We start from the raw sequence: 20,422 nt of genomic DNA, 5'->3' as shown, positions 1-20,422 counted from the left end.
ACGCATCACCCCCCCCCCCACACATTCTAAAGGACGTATACTAGACTGGATCGCTGACAAAAACTGTAAGATCACCACCAGTGGTATCACTCCCTGTCCATGGTCTGACTATAAAATCATCTTCTTCTCGATCCCACAGCCCGCCAAACTCAATACGACTTCCAACCCTCTACCTCCTGCAGTATCACGCAGCTCATGCAAGCTCACCAGGAACCACATCCTTCCCCTGCTCAACACCCCAGAGCTCCAGCCCCCTTTCACACCCAACCAGGACATACTTCTGGCAAGATACACCTCAACTTTCTCTAACGCGTGAACATCCTAGCTCCCCTAGCCACTCACAAAGCCAAGACAGTAAGAGATACATACAAACTCTTGGTTCACACCAGACCTCATGGAACTCCGTACAATGAAAAGTCAAGCCCAACTCGCTTTGCGGAAGGACTCTTCCTACCCTCTAAAAAATGAGCTAAAAACAATATCCAAACAATATATGACTGCCACTATTGCAGCTAAATCCAACAGATTGAACTGTAGAATTAATAATGCCTCCTCCAACACCAAAGACATATTCACCATATACAGGGAACTAGAATTCCCCATATCACCACCCGCCATCATCACCAAAGATGCATCATCGTGCTCAGACAGCCAAGATGTACTTTTAGGCAAAATCGACACCCTAAATCAAAAATACTCTTGCAACAAGCCACATTCAAAAACAACCAAGCAACTACCAACTCTAACCCAACTACTCCCATCCCAAATCCCTCCACCAAACCTTTCGCCTTCAGAGACCTTACTGAAAGTGAAGTCTTAAAGCTAATCCAGGGCCTGAAACCCACCAAATGAAAAGGCGATTTCTGCCCTGCCTCCCACATTAAAGACTGTGCTGATGTGCTAACCCCTATCATCATTGCCTTCATTAACGCCTCATTTGCCTGCAGTACCATACCAGACAGCCTTAAAGAAGCCTGTATCCTCCCACTCCTAAAAAAACCCACACAAGTCCCAACCATACCTACCAACTACCAGTCAATTACAACAGTCCCCTTCCTACTTAAAATTCTAGACCGTGCAGCCTACCTGCAGGTTCATCAATTCCTGAAGGACAACAAAATCCTAGGGATGCGCCAATCTGGTTTCCGCCCTTCACATGGAACGGAATCTGCACTACTAGACCTCAAGAACCAACTCGATGAGATTTGGGATAAAGGAAATTGCACCCTGCTCCTCCTCCTCAATCTAGCCTCAGCATTTGATCCAGTCAACCATCAAATCCTCTGCCAACACCTGACTACCCATGGCAACTTCTCCCCTCTGGCGATTGCCTGGATTGCCTCCTTTCTGGAAGGCAGAGTCATGAGAGTCTTCCCAGACACAGCCAATGCCTCTCCTTCTCCAATCGCCTGCGGTGTCCCCCAAGGGCCCTGCATCGCCCCCACCCTCTACAACATCTTCACCAGGCCCCTCTTCAACATTTTAGACTCCCTCGGCATAGCCTACACCTGTCATGAGATCCCCCGCATGGAGATTGTGGCGGCGGTTCCGATGGAGTGGACATTAGAGAATACACAGGCTTTTTCTCTTTCTCTGGTAACGGTCTAGTCTTTGCACGTTTTTCTACGTTGTGACGTAGCCATTGCAGGAAGACTTACTCCGCATCTTCCTGGCAAACGGCGCGTTGCAACTGTGTGTTTTCTCGCTCTTGGTTGCTGTACGCTGTGTTGTGTTTTCTTACTGATCTCCCTGCTCATTACGACCCCTGTGGTTTCCCATTTTCCCTGCCTCCACTATTTTCCTCCATTATTCCCCTTCCTCGCTCATTTCCTCTCTGCTTGTTTCCCGGCTACGGCTCTCTGGGTCCCTTCCGGACTCCGCTGCTTTCCGCGATCCTCCTTCATTGGACCACAAGCTCCCGGCGCCTACTGGATTACGACTTCACCTCCGCTGCTTACCACTTGGACCATCAAGAGGGGTTTTTTGTACGCCTTTGGCTTTTTCCCCTACTTTTACCCGCCTGCGGTGACGGGGCCGCAGAGGCCGCTGTTCACTAGCGACTGCTGTGGCTTCCCACTGCGGTTGGGATACCGCCTACGCTGGCTACCATTATCATGAGGCTCAGCAATACTCTACAGACTCAAGCTCATCAGGTGAGGAGTCAGAGTAGAGAAGTGGGACTGACGAGTTTGAAATTCAGATTGTTAATACGGAATCTGACAACACCACCTATGCCAACGACACACAAATCCTTATCCCACTCTCAGGTAACTACCTAGAGGATTCCAATACTCTCAACAACATTTACTCCACAATCCAGGCATGGATAGCAGCAAACCACTGTTGTCCAAACAGCTACAAGACTGAAATCCTAATTGTCCACTCTCCCTTTGCCCGAACGTCTCTCAATTCTCAATACACCTCTTTCCAAATCGACCAGTCTCAACGACAGTAAATACACTCAGTGTCTACCTTGAGGCCTCCCTAAGCTTATCCAGACAAGTGAGCGCCATTGCATCCTCAGCAGTTTACGCAACCAAAATCCTTAATGCAGCCAGACCCTTCCTCACACAAAACAATTGTCTCACCATCACCCGAGCATTCATTGGCTTAAAGTTTGACTACTTTACTGTCCTCTTTCAAGGCACTTACGCTAGCAATATCAGAAAACTGCAAATTATTCAAAATAATAAAATAATGCCTTGAGAGCAGCCCTGAACATCTCTAAATGAGAACACATCTCCAACGCTAGAAGGGAAGCTCACTGGCTGCCCATCCAGGAACAGATCCACTTCAAAACGTTGTCCATTGCCCACAAGTGCCTCGCTAGTACAGCGCCTCCTTACCTCACACAAAGAATCACTAAAGCCCATTCACTTAGACCCACCAGGACCCCTTACTCAGACAGACTGCTAGTGCCAAAAGTGAGAAGATGTAAAGCGGGAGGCTCCAGCTTCCCCTACTATGCCGCAAAACTCTGGAATGACCTTCCCCCCTCCTTGAGGGCTGAGAAATCATATTGGGTCTTTCGCAAAGCCCTCAAAACCCAGCTCTTCTCCTAATCTCCCCCCTGACCACCCAGTCAGCTACTCTGTGACACCCGACCTCGGTATGCTCAGCATGACCAGTATGTATGTAACACTTCCACTGTGCAACCAATGTAACCTCACATATTGCTCCTTGTCGGTCCACCTATACCTTACTCTCTGACTTATTGTGTTTCACCTACCTGTACCTCAGTTGTACGTGCAATAGCGCCTCAATGCCTCTGGGTTGTATGTGTGCTTTACAAATTAAATAAATAAATAAAAAATAAATAGGCAAGACCCTGAAGGGCATGATAGGTGGCTTGGAAGAGCACCTGAGGAGAAAATGGGATATTCTCCTGCCATGCCTACAGGGAGGTGCCTAAGAACAGAGTAGGGTTTAGCCCCTTTGAGCTTCTGTTTGGACACCCTGTACGAGGTCCTCTCAGTCTTGTGAAAGAGGTATGGGAGGTCAACCCCTCATCCCCTACATGAGATGTGGTGGACTATGTACTTGGCCTTCGGTGTAGAATGGCAAAGTACATGGAACAGTCGACAAAAAACCTAAAGGCCAGTCAGGAGCTGATGAAGTACTAGCACGACAAGAAGGCCACAGTGACAGTCTATTCTCCAGGCCAGTGGGTGTGGATTATGGAGCCGGTCCAACCCAGTGCCCTTCAGGACAAGTGGACTTGGCCTTACTGTGTGCTAGAAAAAGTCAGTGAGGTGAATTATCTCATTGATTTGAAAGGACCTAAACAGATGTGCAGGGTCTTTCATGTTAACCGGCTAAAACCCCCACTATAGCAGGGCTGACTTGGTTATGGCCTTAGTGACTGATGAAGAGACTGAGGAGGAGACCAATGCTCTCCCAGACCTCCTGCACACTGAAGCCACACATGGGCCAGTTGGAGGTGTCAACCTTCCAACTGACCTGTCAGACCAGCAACTGACAGACTGTTGCTGGTTACTGGGACAGTTTGCTGGTCTGTTTTCACTGACTCCAGGTTGCACAGATTGGTGCACCCATGTTGTGGATACTGGAGACAGTAAGCCGTTGAAGAGCAGGATTCACTCAATGTCCTATAAGGTCAAGGACACCATGAAGGAGGACGTGCCCAAGATGCTGTCGCTAGGATTGATAGAGCCATCCCACAGCCCCTGGGCTACTAACCCAGTGGTACTGGTCCCTAAAAAAACAGTGGTGGGAAGACTGAAGTCCGCTTTTGTGTGGACTATAGGGGGCACAATTCTGTCATGATGACAGATGCTCACCCTATTCCTCGGGCAGATGAGCTAATTGACAAGCTTGGCGCTGCCAAGTACATGTGTGCCCTTGACCTCATGGCAGGGTATTGACAGGTCGGCTTGACAGAGGGAGCAAGAGAGGTCAGCATTGTCAACCCCAGAAGGACATTAACAGTTTACTCTGATGCCCATCAGATTGAAGAATGCCCCAGCAACTTTATAGCAGATGGTTAACCTGGTTTTGTCTGGTCTGAAAAACTTGAGTGTCGCCTATTTAGATGACACTACTTTGTTCAACCACTCCTGGGAGGATTACTTAAACCACCTGAAACAAGTGCTTGAGGCGCTTTAGAATGCAGGTCTGACTATCAAGGCCACGAAGTGCCAGATAGCGCAGGGCACAGTGACTTATCTAGGCCACCTGGTCGGTGAAAGTAGGAAATAATATCTCAAAGTGAAGGATTGGGACATCCCCACCACAGAGACACAGGTGAGAGCCCTTCAAGGTCTCACCAGATACTACCAGTCATTCATCAAGGGGTATGGGACCATTGCCATTCCCCTGAATGATGTAACTTCCAAGAAAATTCTGAATAAAGTAACTTGGACCCCGTCCGGTCATACCTCCTTTCACCATTTAAAGGATGGATTGTGCAGAGCCTCACTTCTGAAAATGCCAGACTATGGTCAGGAGTTCCTTAACCAGACTGAAGCTGTGAGTTTGGGATTGGAGCATTGTTAGCTCAGCTGAACTCTCAAGGGGTAGAGAAACCTGTCGCCTACATTAGCAGGAGATAGACAAAAAGGGAAAGGAACTGGGCCGTCATTGAAAAAGAGGCTTACATGGTCTTGTGGGCCGTAAAGAAGCTCAAACTGTTACGCTCACCTGGTATCCACGGAATCCACGGGGACGCCACCCAGCCAGCTGGTCGCTGATGCCCTTCCTGATGGTTCCCCGGTGGTCTTGGTGTCAAGGGAATTCTGCCTGGAAAATGAAGACTTTGGGCCTCATCACGACTTGGGCGGTAACGGTAACGCTATTAGCGCGGGCGGTATTAGCCCTACCGCCGAACTCCCCGGCGCTAATAGCGCCGGATCACGAGTTCGGCGGTAATGTCAATCCCCATTCCCCATTGAGCCCATTCGGGAATGCCCCATTCCCCATTGGGCTCAATGGGGAAATTTCGCGCTAATACCGCCGGCGGATTTCCCGCCGGCGGTAATAGCGTGAATTTTCGGCGGATTTCCCCCCAGCTCAGAGCTAGGGAGAAATCCGCCGAAGTCCTGCTTTGGCGGACCCTTAAATCCGGCGGTAATAGCGCTACCGCCGGATTTAAGGGTTACCGCCGAAGTCGTGATGAGGCTCTATGTCAGGACTGGGCGACCGAGGTAAGCAGTTTAATTCCCCACCTCCTTATATTTCCAGCCCCCTCCAGGTTCTCTTGTCACCTGGTTGCCGGAATCGGTGGGCTCTCCGTCCTGCTCTCTGGGCAGGGGCGCGTTGGCTTTTGTGGGCGCTGGCGTTCCAGTTACTTCACTGACTGCGGCCCTTGTAGTGTCTTTCAGGTAGGTCTTATTGCAATTAATGGCGTTGTATTTCTTGCATGCCTTTTGTCTGTTCTAATGTCTCTTTTTATCTCCTCTAGGGGCGTGGAGTGTCCACTCGGAGAACGGGATGTGCTGGTTCTCACCGGGAGATGATGGCGCGCTAAAGCGCTATGATGCGGTAAGGAGGCACTTTGCGTAGCGCAGCGATGCCTTGTCCTCACTGACCTGTGTTTTTCCCTTTTTGTAGGTCGCCGAGAGTACCCAGCGCAGATGGGGTTTGCGGAGCAGTCCAGGTAAAGTAGTCCCTAGGCCACCACATCCAAAGCACTAGACCTCATAGCTTGGTTCTAGGAACCCAGCTATGTGGATGCCTCCATGTTGGCTGAAAGCCTTAATAAAGTAGTCCCTTAAGCAGATGCCTCTCCCAACTGATGAGCCTGGCGCCAAAGGCGCCAGGACTGGCCCCAAGAGAGCTTGAAAAGTGGAAGTCTGGCCTTATTAAAGATCTGAGCCCTGATTCCACCTGCCTTGTGGGCTTGCCAGTGGGGGTCAGGGCTGAGGGTCGTGACAGCACTCCCCCCCAAGGCCCCTCCCAAGGTGTGTCTTCTGCCTGGTCCAGGTTTGGTTGGGAAGTTTTGATGAAACTTCTTGATCAGACGTGGTGCATGAATGTTTTCACTGGGTTCCCAGGACCTATCTTGAGGCCCAAATCCTTTCCAGTCGACGAGATAGTACAATTTGGCTCTAGAGTACTTAGAGTCCAGGATGCCTTTGACTTCGAATTCTGGTTCTCCATCTATTAGTATAGGTTGAGGTGGTGTTTTGATTTGTGTACCGGGTTGTACTGCTTTTTAAGAGGAATACATGGAATACCGGATGGATTTGTAGATTAGGTGGTAGATTTAACTTGACAGCTGCTGGGTTAATAATTGCCTTGATGGTATAGGGTCCCAAATATCGAGGTTGGAAGGTCCGGGTCCCTTTGATGGGGACGTAATTGGCGGCTAACCAAACCTGGTCTCCTACTTGATAGTCTGAAGCCTTTTTCCGATGCTGATCGGCGAAGTGCTTTTGTTTTTCTTTAGCATGAATAAGATGTTCCTTTGCCTTTCTGAACGCTTGAGTGATGGTTGTATGAAGAGTCTTTACTGCGGGCATTTCCAAGCTGGCAGGAAGGTCCAGTTCTGATATACGTGGATGTCTGCCATACAAGGTGTAAAAAGGAGTTTGGTCTGTGCTAGAATGTACAGAGTTGTTATATGTGTTCTCGGCTATCCACAGTAAATCCTTCCAATCTCTTAATTCATGGTGCAGCATGCACCGCAAATTCTGCTCGAGGGTCTGGTTGGTCCTCTCAGTTTAGCCGTCTGTCTGGGGTGGTGACTGGTGGATAGCCGGACGTCAATCTGAGCCATCGCACAACATTTTCTCCAAAAATTGGATACATATTGGCTGCCTCGATCAGAGACCAGAACTGATGGAAAGCCATGCAGTTTGACAATGTTTTCCAGAAATACTGCTAGAGTGGATGAGTCCGGGAGGCCTTTAAGAGGAATAAAATGTGCCATCTTTGAGAACAAATCCACGATTACAAGAATGGTGTTAAAGCCTTGACTTGGTGGCAGATCCGTGATAAAGTCGAGGGATAGTGTGTGCCATGGAGCAGGAGGGATGTCCAGTGGTTGTAGGAGACCTGATGGTTTCTGTTTCTGTGATTTGTTTTGTGCGCAGACGCCGCAGGATTGAACATACTGGACAATATCCTTACGCCAGGTAGGCCACCAAAAGTTCTTCTTTACCTTGGCTAAAGTTTTAGCGATTCCAGGATGTCCTTCGATCAGGGAGTCATGATAACCTGAAATGATATGCTGTTGCAACTCCTTCTCGGGTACATATAGCCGATCTCTAAAGTAAGGTAACTGATCCTTGATGAAATACTGCTCGCCCTGAGTTTGCCATGCAAGGAAAGCATCCAGGTTCATTGACTGACGAATTTTGTGCCGTAATTCGGCTTGTGATAAGGCTGTTGTGATGCCCAAGAGTTTGTCTTCAGGTATGATGGGTACCGGGTCTGGAGTTGTATACACTGTTTCATCAATGCCCATTCGAGATAAGGCGTCAGCTTTCCCATTCTTGACCCGAGGTCGAAAGGTGATTACGTAGTCATATTCGGTGAAGAAGAGGGCCCACCGTAACTGGCGTGAAGACTGGGCTTTGGCTGTTTTGAGATATTGCAGGTTCCGGTGGTCATTGATCACTGTAATGGTGTGTCTAGCTCCCAGAAGATAGTGCCGCCACACCTTAAAAGCGGACTTGATGGCTAGGAGTTCTTTGTCCGTGATAGCGTAATTTAGTTCCGGAGGTGAAAACTTTTTCAACCAGAAGGCCACAGGATGCAGCTGGCCGGTTTCTGGGTCCCTCTGTGACAGGACCGCTCCCATTGCCATACTGGAAGCATCAGTCTCTACGACATAAGGGAGGTCTGGACGCGGGTGCCGCTGGATTGGAGCAGAGGTGAACCTTTGTTTTAGTTCCTGGAATGCTCTTTCTACTTCCTCAGTCCAAGCAAACTTTTTATTGCTTTTTCGTAGCAATACCGTGATTGGGTGCACAACCTGAGAGAAGTCTGGAATAAACCAGTGGTAAAAGTTTGCAAAGCCTAACATGCTCTGTACTCCCTTCAGAGATGTTGGTGATGGCCATTTTAAAATTGCGTCCACTTTATGCACGTCCATTCTGATGCCTTTCAGCGAAAGGATGAAACCAAGGAATTCTACTTCGGTGACGTGTAAAAAACATTTTTCCAGCTTTGCGTACAAACGATGTTGGCGGAGCTTGGTGAGGACTGAACGAACATGCCTGATATGATCTTGTTTTGAGGCTGAGTAAATCAAGATGTCATCTATGTATACTAAGGCGCAAACGTCAATCATCCTCTCAGGACATCATATATGAAATATCGAAACGCGGTAGGAGCGTTACACAAGCCAAAGGGCATGACTTTATATTCAAACAAGCCATATTTGGTACGGAAAGCGGTTTTCCACTCATCTCCGCTTCTGACCCGGACCAGGTGGTATGCTCCCCGAAGGTCTAATTTGGTATAGATCTGGGCATCTTTGACTTGGTCTAGCATTTCCGGGATAAGAGGCAAGGGGTAGCGGTTCTTCACAGTTATCTGGTTTATTGCGCAGTAATCAATACAGGTCCTCAAGTCCCCTTCCTTTTTCGGTACGAAGAACAAAGGACTGGCTGCTGGAGACTTAGATGGGCGGATGAATCCGTTTGCGATGTACTGGTCCAAATAGGTTTTCAGGTGAAGGTTTTCTGGCTCGGTGAGAGCGTAAATCCTGCCGCATGGGATTTGTGCCCCAGGAACAAAGTCTATTTGACAATCATAAGGCCTATTCGGCGGCAACGTGTTAGCCTGGTCTTTTTGGAATACATCCTGAAAGTCACAATATTCATCTGGCAAAGTATTAGTTACTCCCAAGGTAGAGGCTTTAATACTGGAAGCTTTGGAGACACAGGTGTCGGGTTTCGGGTCAGGAGAGTAGCAGGTTATGGAGCAGTTGCTGGAGAAGGTTAATTTTCATGCCCGTCAGTCTATCAAAGGGTTGTGAGCAACCAACCATGGCATCCCTAGTATCAACCGGAATTGAGATGCCTTTATTAGATCGAACGAAATACACTCCCGATGCCCATCCTGGCACAGCAAGGTTACTGCTGCTGTGCACTGGGTTACTGGCCTGGAGGCGATTTCCGTCCCATCCACGGTCGTCACCTTGTCTCTGGTAGATTTAGATCACAAAGGGAGCCCCATCTCTGCTGTCAACTCTTGATCTATATAGTTCCCAACTGCTCCGCTGTCGATGTACGCTTCTGAGGCATGCATCTTTGACGATTGTTGGTGATTTATTAAGATCACGGGTATCGCAAAGTGTGAGGTCAGTGGCTCTTTCTCATCACTCGACAAACTGACCTCTACGGTTGCCAAGCTTGGTAGTTTTCCGATCCCTTACCTTCATCCTTTTCTGTGGCCCCGACTGTTCTGCTAGGGGGTTTAATTGGGCAGTCTTTCAGGAAATGTCCTGGTTTTCCGCAATACAAACAAAGTTGCTGTTGTCTTCTTTTTTCCCGCTCTTGTTTTGTTAATGGAGGTCGTAATCCTCCAATCTGTATGGGTTCTACGGCCTTGTCTCCCCCCCGTGGTGCATTGTCTTTAGGCCGAACATAAACTATTCATGAGTCTGCTTTGGACCGGTCTGCTTTTCTGTCCTGCAAACGATGATCTAGCTGCACGACTAGATTTATGAATTCGGTACAGTCTCTGGGAGGATCAACTACCTGGGCCAAGAGGTCCTTTAATTCGCCTCATAAGACTCGGTGGAATAACGTGGTTCTTTTGTTCTCTGGCCACCTGGCTTCAGCCACCAGTCTATTGAAGGTTGCAATACATGTTAACAAGTCTTGATTTCCCTGTCGGAGGGATAAAAGTTTGTTATCCACTGCTTGTTCCTGGGTATGGCGCGCAAACAGTTTTTCCATCTCTCTCTGGAACCCCCCATAGTCCTGTAACAATGGATCGTTATGGGTCACCAACGGCACAGACCAATCCGCTGCGCTTCCACTCAAGTATGATAGGATGAAAGCTACCCGAGCTTGGTAATTTGGAAATGCCCCAGGGCGACAAAGGAAATGAAGGCGACACTGATTTATAAATGCTGCATACTTCCGTGGGTCCCCAGAAAACCTTTCTGGTGGTGCAGGAGAACTGTTCCAAGCAGCGTGATCTGTACTGGTGTGGGGGCATGAGATGGTGGAACAGGAGTTTGCATCAGTGGATTTCCCCCAGGAAGAGGAGTCTGCCCTGCCTGCGATTGCAAGAATTGTCTGCTGATTTCGTCGGTGCACTCCCTGGTCACTATTAAGTCTCTCCGGAGTGCATTAGTCTCTTGTGGGGCTGAATGAACCTCAGCACGAAGGTCCCCCAACAATTGGGACAATTGGTCAATTTCTGATGTTTCCATGGCGCCCAGGTGGATTATTTATGTGAGGCTTCTTGTTCTGTAATGCTCACCTGGTAAGCAAGGGGACGCCACCCAGCCAGCTGGTCGCTTATGCCCTTCCTGATGGTTCCCCTGTGGTCTCGGTGTCAAGGGAATTCTGCCTGGAAAATAAAGACTATGGACTGGGCGACCGAGGTAAGCAGTTTAATTCCCCACCTCCTTAGATTTCCAGCCCCCTCCAGGTTTTCTTCTCACCTGGTTGCCGGAATCGGTGGGCTCTCCATCCTGCTCTCTGGGCATGGGCGCGTTGGCTTTTGTGGGCGCTGGCGGTCCAATTACTTCACTGACTGCGGCCCTTGTAGTGTCTTTCAGGTAGGTCTTATTGCAATTAATGGCGTCGTATTTCTTGCATGCCTTTTGTCTGTTCCAATGTCTCTTTTTATCTCCTCTAGGGGCGTGGAGTGTCCACTCGGAGAACGGGATGTGCTGGTTCTCACCAGGAGATGATGGCGCGCTAAAGCGCTATGATGCGGTAAGGAGGCGCTTTGCATAGCTCGGCGATGCCTTGTCCTCACTGACCTGTGATTTTCCTTTTTTGTAGGTCGCCGAGAGTACCCAGTGCAGATGGGGTTTCCGGAGCAGTGCCGATCGAGAAGTAACCAGCCAGGTAAGTCTTTAAGCGCTTTTATGGTTGTAATGTCTCTAGTACCTCCGTTAATAATGTCTTTCGCCTTTTCTCAGGTCCCTCGATCCGGGCGGCAAACTCCTCCAACAAAGACGCCCAGAAGCTGTGAGCAGAGATGGATGAAGATTGCAGGTAAGATTCTGCTGCTAACGATGTTTCTTTGTCTTTTTCTGCAGGTCCGGAATTCGTCGGGTGCGCGGGAAGCTGGACACGGTGAGCGTCACGTTGCTAGAAGCAAAGTAACACGAAGCGTGTGTCCTTGTTCGGGTGTGGTTTAAATAGCCACTGCAAAGTAATCCAGGTAAAGTAGTCCCTAGGCCACCACACCCAAAGCACTAGAACGCATAGCTTGGTTCTAGGAACCCAGCTATGTGGCTGCCTCCATGTTGGCTGAAAGCCTTAATAAAGTAGTCCCTTAAGCAGATGCCTCTCCCAACTGATGAGCCTGGCACCAAAGGTGCCAGGACTGGCCCCAAGAGGGCTTGAAAAGTGGAAGTCTGGCCTTATTAAAGATCCGAGCCCTGATACCACCTGGCTTGTGGGCTTGCCAGTGGGGGTCAGGGCTGAGGGTCGTGACAGAAACCCTACATCTTTAAGTCGCACTTCATGATGCAGACAGACCACCGTCCTCTTTGATGGTTAATGCCCATGCAAAGGGAGAACCCTAAGATTTTGTGTTGGGCCATATCCCTACAGGATTAGATATGGGCATCCAGCACAAGCTAGGTTCCCAGCATCGATATGCAGATGCCTCAGCCGGTCCTTTCGACTTGATGATGAACCAGACCCTCAGTAGGGTGGTGGTTCACATGTTGAGGCTGGTGGGAATGTGAGAAATTCAACCATCCTCATGGTGGGTGCACACTCACATGGGCTTTTTTAATTTTCTTATATGAAATTGAATGATGGCAGATCAACCTCCGGAAAATGTGTGGGGAAAATCCGCACATGACATACACATAGACCTGTGTACTCTGGGTGGACACACCTTACAGGCGCAGTGCCCCCAGTCATATTTAGTCGGGATCTGACAGGTGGAGTACACAATGCAACTCAGAAGGGGGAGGGTGTAATGACACGCGGCGGATGTAAGCTTTGTATGTCTGGAGACGCCGCCATTGACGTGCCGTCACGTTGCTCTGCCGAATTGCTTCACTCTTCTAGTTGTTTCCAAGATGGCACCGTGCTGTTCCACTTAACATTCAGGCAGTTCCAATCGTGGACGCATTGCAACCCTTTCCTCCTTTTCAGGGTAAGACGCTAGTGCTTTAGCTATGCTCTGCTTCTGTCTACCTTTGCGCTAGCTACTGGCACTCTGTCCCATCGTTGTTACCGGTCCTTCTTTCTGCTTTTGTCCTGCCTTGTGTTCCCTTCCGTGCTTATTGCTTCTACCTTCCCATTACGCCTCCCTCATTGCTCATGAAACTGACCGTCCGTAGGATCTGCACCTCTTCTGTTGAGCCTACTTCAATTGCATTCACATCTCCGGTGAGCAGCTGGAGCTGTCGGAAGACCAAGGTTTTTTTGGTGCCCCGTTGGCGTTTTCCCCCTATTGAGGGCTGCGGACAGTGGATCACCCAGTTAGCTGTATTAAGAGGCTGACAGAGTGGCTTCATCAAGTGGCAGACCTTACCTCTTCGAGGGTCGGCTCTCTGGAAGAAAGAAGACGCCCAGCCCCGGCACACTAAGGACTCTTCTGATTCCGAATCATGCAAAGCAGGTGAGGAAGAGGAAGCAGTTTGTGTGAGAGGGTCACAGCTTCCTCCTGCCATAGCCAGCCTAATTAACTAACAAAGGCTCTATGGATCCACCCTGTCCTTTTGTGGGCGCTGCAGATGGTGGCAGCAAGTAACATGATTAACATACAAATAGAGTATACTCTAAACATGCCCACATTGGGCATGGCTGCAGAGGTTAACAAAGGAGACAGGAAACCCCAACAACCTTTGGTATTCACTGTGTGAACTTGAAGGTCCCGCACTTGGTATCAATGGACATTGAAATGTCATGTCTGGGACTGCATGTATCACAGTAGTTATCCCCGTAGGGAGCCCCCATTCAGAAGGTATGAGTATGTGGATTGCCAGCACCAGAAAGTCTAGTCCCGCCACTGCTTCAAGGGAGACCTGCCGCTTTAATCAAGAACCACAGAGACCCAAAGACCTCCATTGACCAGAGACTTTTTGATCCACAACAGACAGGAAGAAGTGCTTAGTATTAGATGTTTTCACCCCTTTACCTTTTCTGTTGCAAAGCACTCTGGTTATGACCTCATGCATACGGGAGATTGTTGGTGGGGACCCAGAATTGGTTAATTGAGCTAGGTTTAGCCTACACCAATCACTGTGGCCCGGTGCATGGTATAAATCGAAATAACATTACATAACTTATCGCTTTAAAAGAGGGCAGAGGCCCTCTTTTGGGCAAATCATCTGAAGACTTTGCAAGGAGTAGGAAGAAGAACTCAGTGGCCACATTAGGCAGACTCTTAGCACCAGCACCGTTGCTAACAGTCTCGGGGCTCCTGTGTCACCACTCCCATAGAGTGCCATAGGACTCTATGGGAATGGGGATTAATAAATATACCAGCGCCTGACTTCCCGGTCGCCGGACTCGTAATGAGCCGGTGGCACCGGGAGGTCTGGTGCCGGTAAATTATTACGGTCTGGCGGCAACCCGCCGGTAGCACCAGCACGGTTACCGCCGGACCGGTAATGAGGCCGATTCATTATCCAGGTTATCAAAAGAAAATCACGACCAATCCTGGGTCGTATCAATCAACAGTTCATTACCCATGTTATCAAAAACATATTGTGACCAATCCTGGGTAAGTGAGTAGCGCGTAGCTTTGCCCACAAAGGTTTTATTCCGTTTGGCAATCAATATTGTAACACATTCAGTTCACTGTTCAATATTCTGCTCAGTCTTTCAACTTTTGTAAGGAACGATCAACAATACTCCAGCAATCTTTCTTTACAAAGATATCAACAGTCTTTCGGCTTTTGCAATGCGTGTTCTGTAATTTTCCCTCTTGTTCACTTGGAACCGTTTAATTAGTACGGGATAAAAAGAAGCAATAGTATTGTTCATGAGGCTCTCACACCTGACTTTCCTTTCATTCACGGGGAGATTTAAACAATTGAACACTTTGGGCCTCATTACGACCCAGGCGGTAAGTTACCGCCTGGGTCGTACCTTTACCACCATGGCGTAAACGTAGTTTACGCCATGGTGGTTGGCGGACTTACCGCCCCATTCCGAGGTTGGCGGGGCGGTAAGTCCCCAATCCCCATTTACCCTTCCCCATTCCCATTTTTGCCCCATAGGGCATAATGGGAGTGGGGAAGGCGTTAATTACGCCACCGTAAATTACGGTGGCGTAATTAACAACAAGGTCCCTTAGCGCCATGGATTTTAACACCTGCTAAAAGCAGGTGTTAAATCCTCCATGGCGCTAAGGGACCTCGGAATCAGGCGGTAAGGGTCGGCGCTGTTTACGCTGCCGTAAACCCCTTACCGCCTGGGTCCTAATGAGGCCCTTTGTTTCTGCTCGCGTACCTTCTGTTCACGTAAAGGGCTTTTTAACGATGATCAGTTCATCAGGGTTTTTACTTTACGTTCCACTGCTACTGTTGCATTAGAGATAAGCATTCATGTGTACAGCGAACCTGTGTTGCTAGCATTACTGAAACTCACCGGATTTAATGAAGTGCTCTGCTGACACGGCAAACCTAGAATGTGACTTCGATTGCTTTCGGCTTTACAACGAGTCTGTCTGCCCCTCAGGCACTACAAAGTTTTACACTGCTTCGGGTTAAGGAGCATTCTCCTAGATCTCTAGGAGCATGGTCCAGCACAGCACCACTTTCTTCTGCGCAACCGCTGCAGCCTGGAGCACGATCGTCCTTGCCAAACACAGGACAGGACGCAAACCGCATTGAATCATCAGTCCTGTTGCACTCTGCTCCCAACAGTTCACTTGGTATGCCACAGCCTTTGCTGCTACGACGCCTCCTCGGCTTCTAATTACTCACACCTGTCACTGCAACACCTGACAGGTTCTCCTCATCCACCTGCCTCCTTGGTGTGTCACCCCACCTCTTATACTCCCTGGGAGTATTAAGTGTCCACAGGTGTGGCCCATTAAGTTCAATTGCCTGACCTTTAGGCAACCTATTTGTGGGACTTGCCTGAATTCCCCAATGGTGCTCTTGCATAGTCTTCTTCTTTGTCTCAGTACCAGAGTGGTGAAAATACCTGTTGGTGTTCACTATTCCTAGTCGCCTCTTCCTCTTCTCAATACTCTAATAAGTCACATGAGGGGAGATGTTTTATAATAGCCCATCAAGAGAGGGGGAGGGTTAGGTGGGTTTTCAGAGGGAAAAGGGGGATATCATGTCTCGCCTGTGGGCCCCACTCCCGATCCCCAAGGACCCTCCACCCAGGTAATCCACAGACACACTAAACGCTATGCATACATACACAGGTTGACAGTTGTACCAGTAAACTGAAAGCAGTACACACACACAGTGTATCTAAAGCTGCATACCTAACTAGATTCCAAGCCACACACATAGATGGAATTCAGCACATTCATGTTTAGTGAAAATCACACACACACACGTTCACTGCAAGCTGCATCCAAATATTCTGAGAACATAGCACATGTGGGTTCAGAATAGAATAATCAGATCCCTGAGAGCATTACTTTGAATTCAAACCTACTGCAGACAAATGTAAGCTGACCATTGTCTTCATTTAAATGATTTGCACATAGAATATACATTCACTACCTCACACCTGAATAGGGGAGTCAAGCTGATTGTAAGTGTAATCTAAATGTTAACTATTCAAGTCAATTTCTCAGATACCATATTTGTCTTGATACTGGAGAAAATGTAAACACTTGTATCAAGTTGGAACGTTATCATTGAAGAAACGGTTATTCGATTAAAGCAAATGTAGAATAGAAATGTTTTAAGTGCCTAGTATATTTTAGAGTACAATTTATATATGTAGAATATTAGGACAAGTGCTTGTATGGAGTGATAACAGTGATATTCATATATGCATATTGCTTTTGGTTGATTATTGAGTTTAGCTATACATAATATTTCAGTGAGCTCCACTGTGTAAAGCTGGAGACAATTTGAGTTACTTTATTTTTTTTAATACATTTTGAAATTTGCCCAGAATTGAGGGGTGGAACTATGCCAGAGGGGACATCAGATGGTGGATGTTGCCCTAACAAAATTGATAGATAAATTCATCCTTGTACTTTGACATAAATGGGGATTTTTGCCCGGATGTTAGGTTGATGACATAACTGGTGTCCATGTATTGGTGCATTGATTAACACAGATTGTGCACAAGACCACATATGTGTGCGAAATTACAGTAGTGCATGGAATTGGATGGTCCCTTTTTATGGTCTCAGAGACTGTACAGACAGTGTTGGTAATGGTGTGTTTAAAATAAATTGAAAGTGCAAAATTTCATTTTTGGAAAAGTTATTGGGCCTCATTACACGGTAGGCGGTAAGGGTTTACCGGTACCGCTAAGGGCACCGGTACTGGTAAACCCTTACTGCCTTACTACGAGTTCCCTTTGCGGGACCCGACCTTAACAGCTGGTTTTACCAGCCGTTAAAGTAGGGTGCCGCAAAGGGACCTCGGTGCTAATTACGGTACCGCAATTTGCGGTACCGTAATTACCACCTTCCCCATTCCCATTATGCCCTATGGGGGCAAAAATGGGAATGGGGAAGGGCCTTGGTGAATGGGGAATTACCGGCCCCGCTCACCTTGGAGTAGGCCGGTAATTCCGCCATCCACCAAGGCGGACACGTTAAAATACCGGCGGCAACCATGGCGCTAATAGCGCCATGGTTACCGCACAACGTGTAATGAGGCCCATTGTCTATGCTGATTGAAGGTTGGTAAATTGGTAAATCCAATTGATCTAGCAGGTTTGTAGAGATACAGTATTGCCATGACATCACAGCATGCTGCAAACAGCCATAAAAAGCCAATCACCACCTAAATTCTATACATACACACAGCACACCATTTCTTACCCGCCAAGAGCAAAAAATTACGAGACAATGGCTAGTGGTTGGAGGACATTTTGCACCCTGATCACAGGACGTTAGGGTAGATCTGGACATGGCTCTTGAGCATGCAATAACTAGATATTTTCTGCATGGTCAATGTCAGATGCAAGATCTGGGAACATGGTGTCACAGATGAGACAGATAGCTGAATTTGGGCTACATATGGCCCGCTAGATGAGGCCCTCCAAAGTTGCATTTCACCACCCTAAAAGCTGATTAGAGGCTGACACTCACATATTTTTCTATACATCTTCTAGTTCACCTTTAAATGGTGTAGAGTAGATTAGCAGAAAACTCACATGATTTACATCGCTTTACACAAAACGTCCAACAGGCCTCTGCAGATTTAGCACTTGTGCAAGAAGCTAAACAACACCTAGAAGCTGAGATCTCAGATCTGAAGGACATTCATATTCAATGTCTACAGACACATGACGGGATGGAGGCCAAAATAACTAATCAAGCCATTTATACTGAAAGCTTACCACAAGATATTGTGAATTGTGAATATAAAATATCCATTGAGACAGAATCATGATGACAATGCAAAAATAATGAAGCAGATTGACTCACAGACATAATTTGACCAGCTACGCACTGATATAAAAATCATTAAACAAAGTGCTCAATTAGCTTATGAGAAATATTCTGCAATTCAGCAAATACACCAGCCTACCTTACAACTGACACAAGCGCAAATTCAGGATGATCAATTTAAATTGGCTGCACAAGAATTAATGCAGAGAATAGAAGAAAATGCATAATTGAAAGTATAGACACCAAAGGAAAAAGGGAGATAACGCAAAGTCAGAGATCAAAAGAAACAAATAACTAGCTGGCACACTATTAGTCAGCAGTCAACAGATGAAACACAGATTTATCAGAAACAAAGAGACTCATTACAAAAGGAATTACAAATTATGAAAGAAACACTGGCTTCCAAAAGTAAGGCATTTGATACTAGCCAGGCTAGTCTGAATGAGTCTAGGGAACAGCTGGTGCGAAGTGAACAACAGATCATAATTTAAATGGACCGGAACGCTAAATTGAGACAAGAAATGAAAGATTTCCATGGGACTTTGGCCTCAGAGTCTAAAACTTGTAGACAGATCAGTTTCAAGGATGAGGAGAGATTGTCCCCAATCCCTCAGATTACCTCTCCATTGACAAATAATTTCCAGAGTAATACTAGTGGTTTTGGCACACCTAGTCACGTGTATAGGGTGCCAGACACACTGGCCCTCACTACAACTCCGGCGGCAGCCGTGCCCTTTTCAAGGGCACGGCTGCCGCCGGAGTTGTTTTTTTTCCGGCCCCTGCGAATGGGCAATAACCGGGTCATGCTGAGTTTGGCGGACCCGGTAATTGCCCATTCGTGGGTGCCATTATGGCCGGCCTCCCTATCCCCATTCGTCCCCATAGGGCAGAATGGGGGTTGGGAGCATGGTGGCACCGTTAATAACGGTGCTGGTGCAATCATGAGTTCTGCTTGCGGGTGCCGGTATGCACGCCTGGTCAGACCAGGCGTGCAGTCCGGCACCCGCAAGCAGAACTCGTAGTGTGGTGGAGAGCTAACAACGGCGCCGGTAGCACTACCAGCGCCATTGTTGCCTTTCCGCCACACTCATGTCTTTCACCCCAAACCCACACAGATACACAAGAATATCCAATGTCCCTGTCAAATATAGAGGAATCCAGGGGAGAGGGGAGTGGCACACTTAGCATGTCAGGGGTGTAGAGGTAGTGAGAGTACACCCAAACAGAGAGTTACTGAGTCCAGAGATGCAAATGAGTTAAGGGAACAATAATTACAGAGATTGATTCAATAGCGAGACCATTTAGCCTGATTGGCTGAAACTGACAGACAGAAAATGCAACCTAAAAAGAGCATTTTGATAGCACCCAAATAGGCCTGGGACTATGGTGACGCTCCAGAGACCCAGGTAGACGGAGAAACACTGAATCCAAGCAACAATGGGAGGACATAACAACAGTGTCCCACATAAGATCTGGAGGTGGGAGAATTTTACTCCCTGTTTTTAAACTTTGAGAGTAAATGTGATTTCAAGGGAGTAACATTTGTTTTCTCCTTCACAGGAGAGTAATACATGTGACATTCTGCCGACGCATGCAAAAAGTTAACATTATGGTATGGACATCATTATCATGTGGTCCACATCATGACACAAAAGCAGATTTCTCACAATTAACAGATAAGGCACAGTGTGCATAAGCAGAATCACCCTCTCACAACTGGAACTTGTACACATTAACATTATGAGCTTCCCCCACATGAAAAAAAGAAAGTTGCAACAGCAGCATAAGTTACTTAACACTTCCCTCACACAGAACAGGTCAGCTTGTGTAGCAGCCATTCGGGCTTCCCTCACACAGAGAAGGCAAATTAGGACAACAGCAATGAAAACCATCATCATGGAGAAAAGGTGGAGTTAATCCATACAAGGCAAAGCAAGGATAGAAGATACCCACACAGAACATATAAGGAATGGGTCTGCAGTATGTGGTGGGTCAGAAATGTGAGAAGGACAAGTAGATTGCTTTCTCACAAGAATCCATTTTAATAAATAATAAAAGGTGAGATGAACACCTATCTTTCCCTAGCCTAACAAGGATTTCCCTGCCTAACAAACTAAGGCTAAGGGAAAATGACCTAATTTCCAAAATGATCTGTCCCTCACACTTCCGCCTAAGTATAGAGAGGGGTAATCCTTTTCTCATCCTTTCTCTTGTGTCGATGCCTCACACTAATATACATACAACAGAACATACAGGA

At 47.6% G+C, this 20,422-nt stretch overlaps 1 long non-coding RNA gene across 1 annotated transcript in view; it reads left to right on the top strand.

Annotated features, from left to right (window-relative positions):
- Nucleotides 1-20,422, top strand: part of LOC138510226 (uncharacterized) — a 107,891-nt gene that overhangs the window by 64,192 nt on the left and 23,277 nt on the right. The gene's annotated exons all lie outside the window — the stretch shown is intronic.

This window comes from Ambystoma mexicanum, chromosome 6p (genome assembly GCF_040938575.1).
Source record: "Ambystoma mexicanum isolate Mex_15411 chromosome 6p, UKY_AmexF1_1, whole genome shotgun sequence".
Lineage (NCBI taxonomy): Eukaryota > Metazoa > Chordata > Amphibia > Caudata > Ambystomatidae > Ambystoma > Ambystoma mexicanum.
Note: the sequence above shows the minus strand (reverse complement) of the source record. Positions and strands in the feature narration are given on the sequence as shown.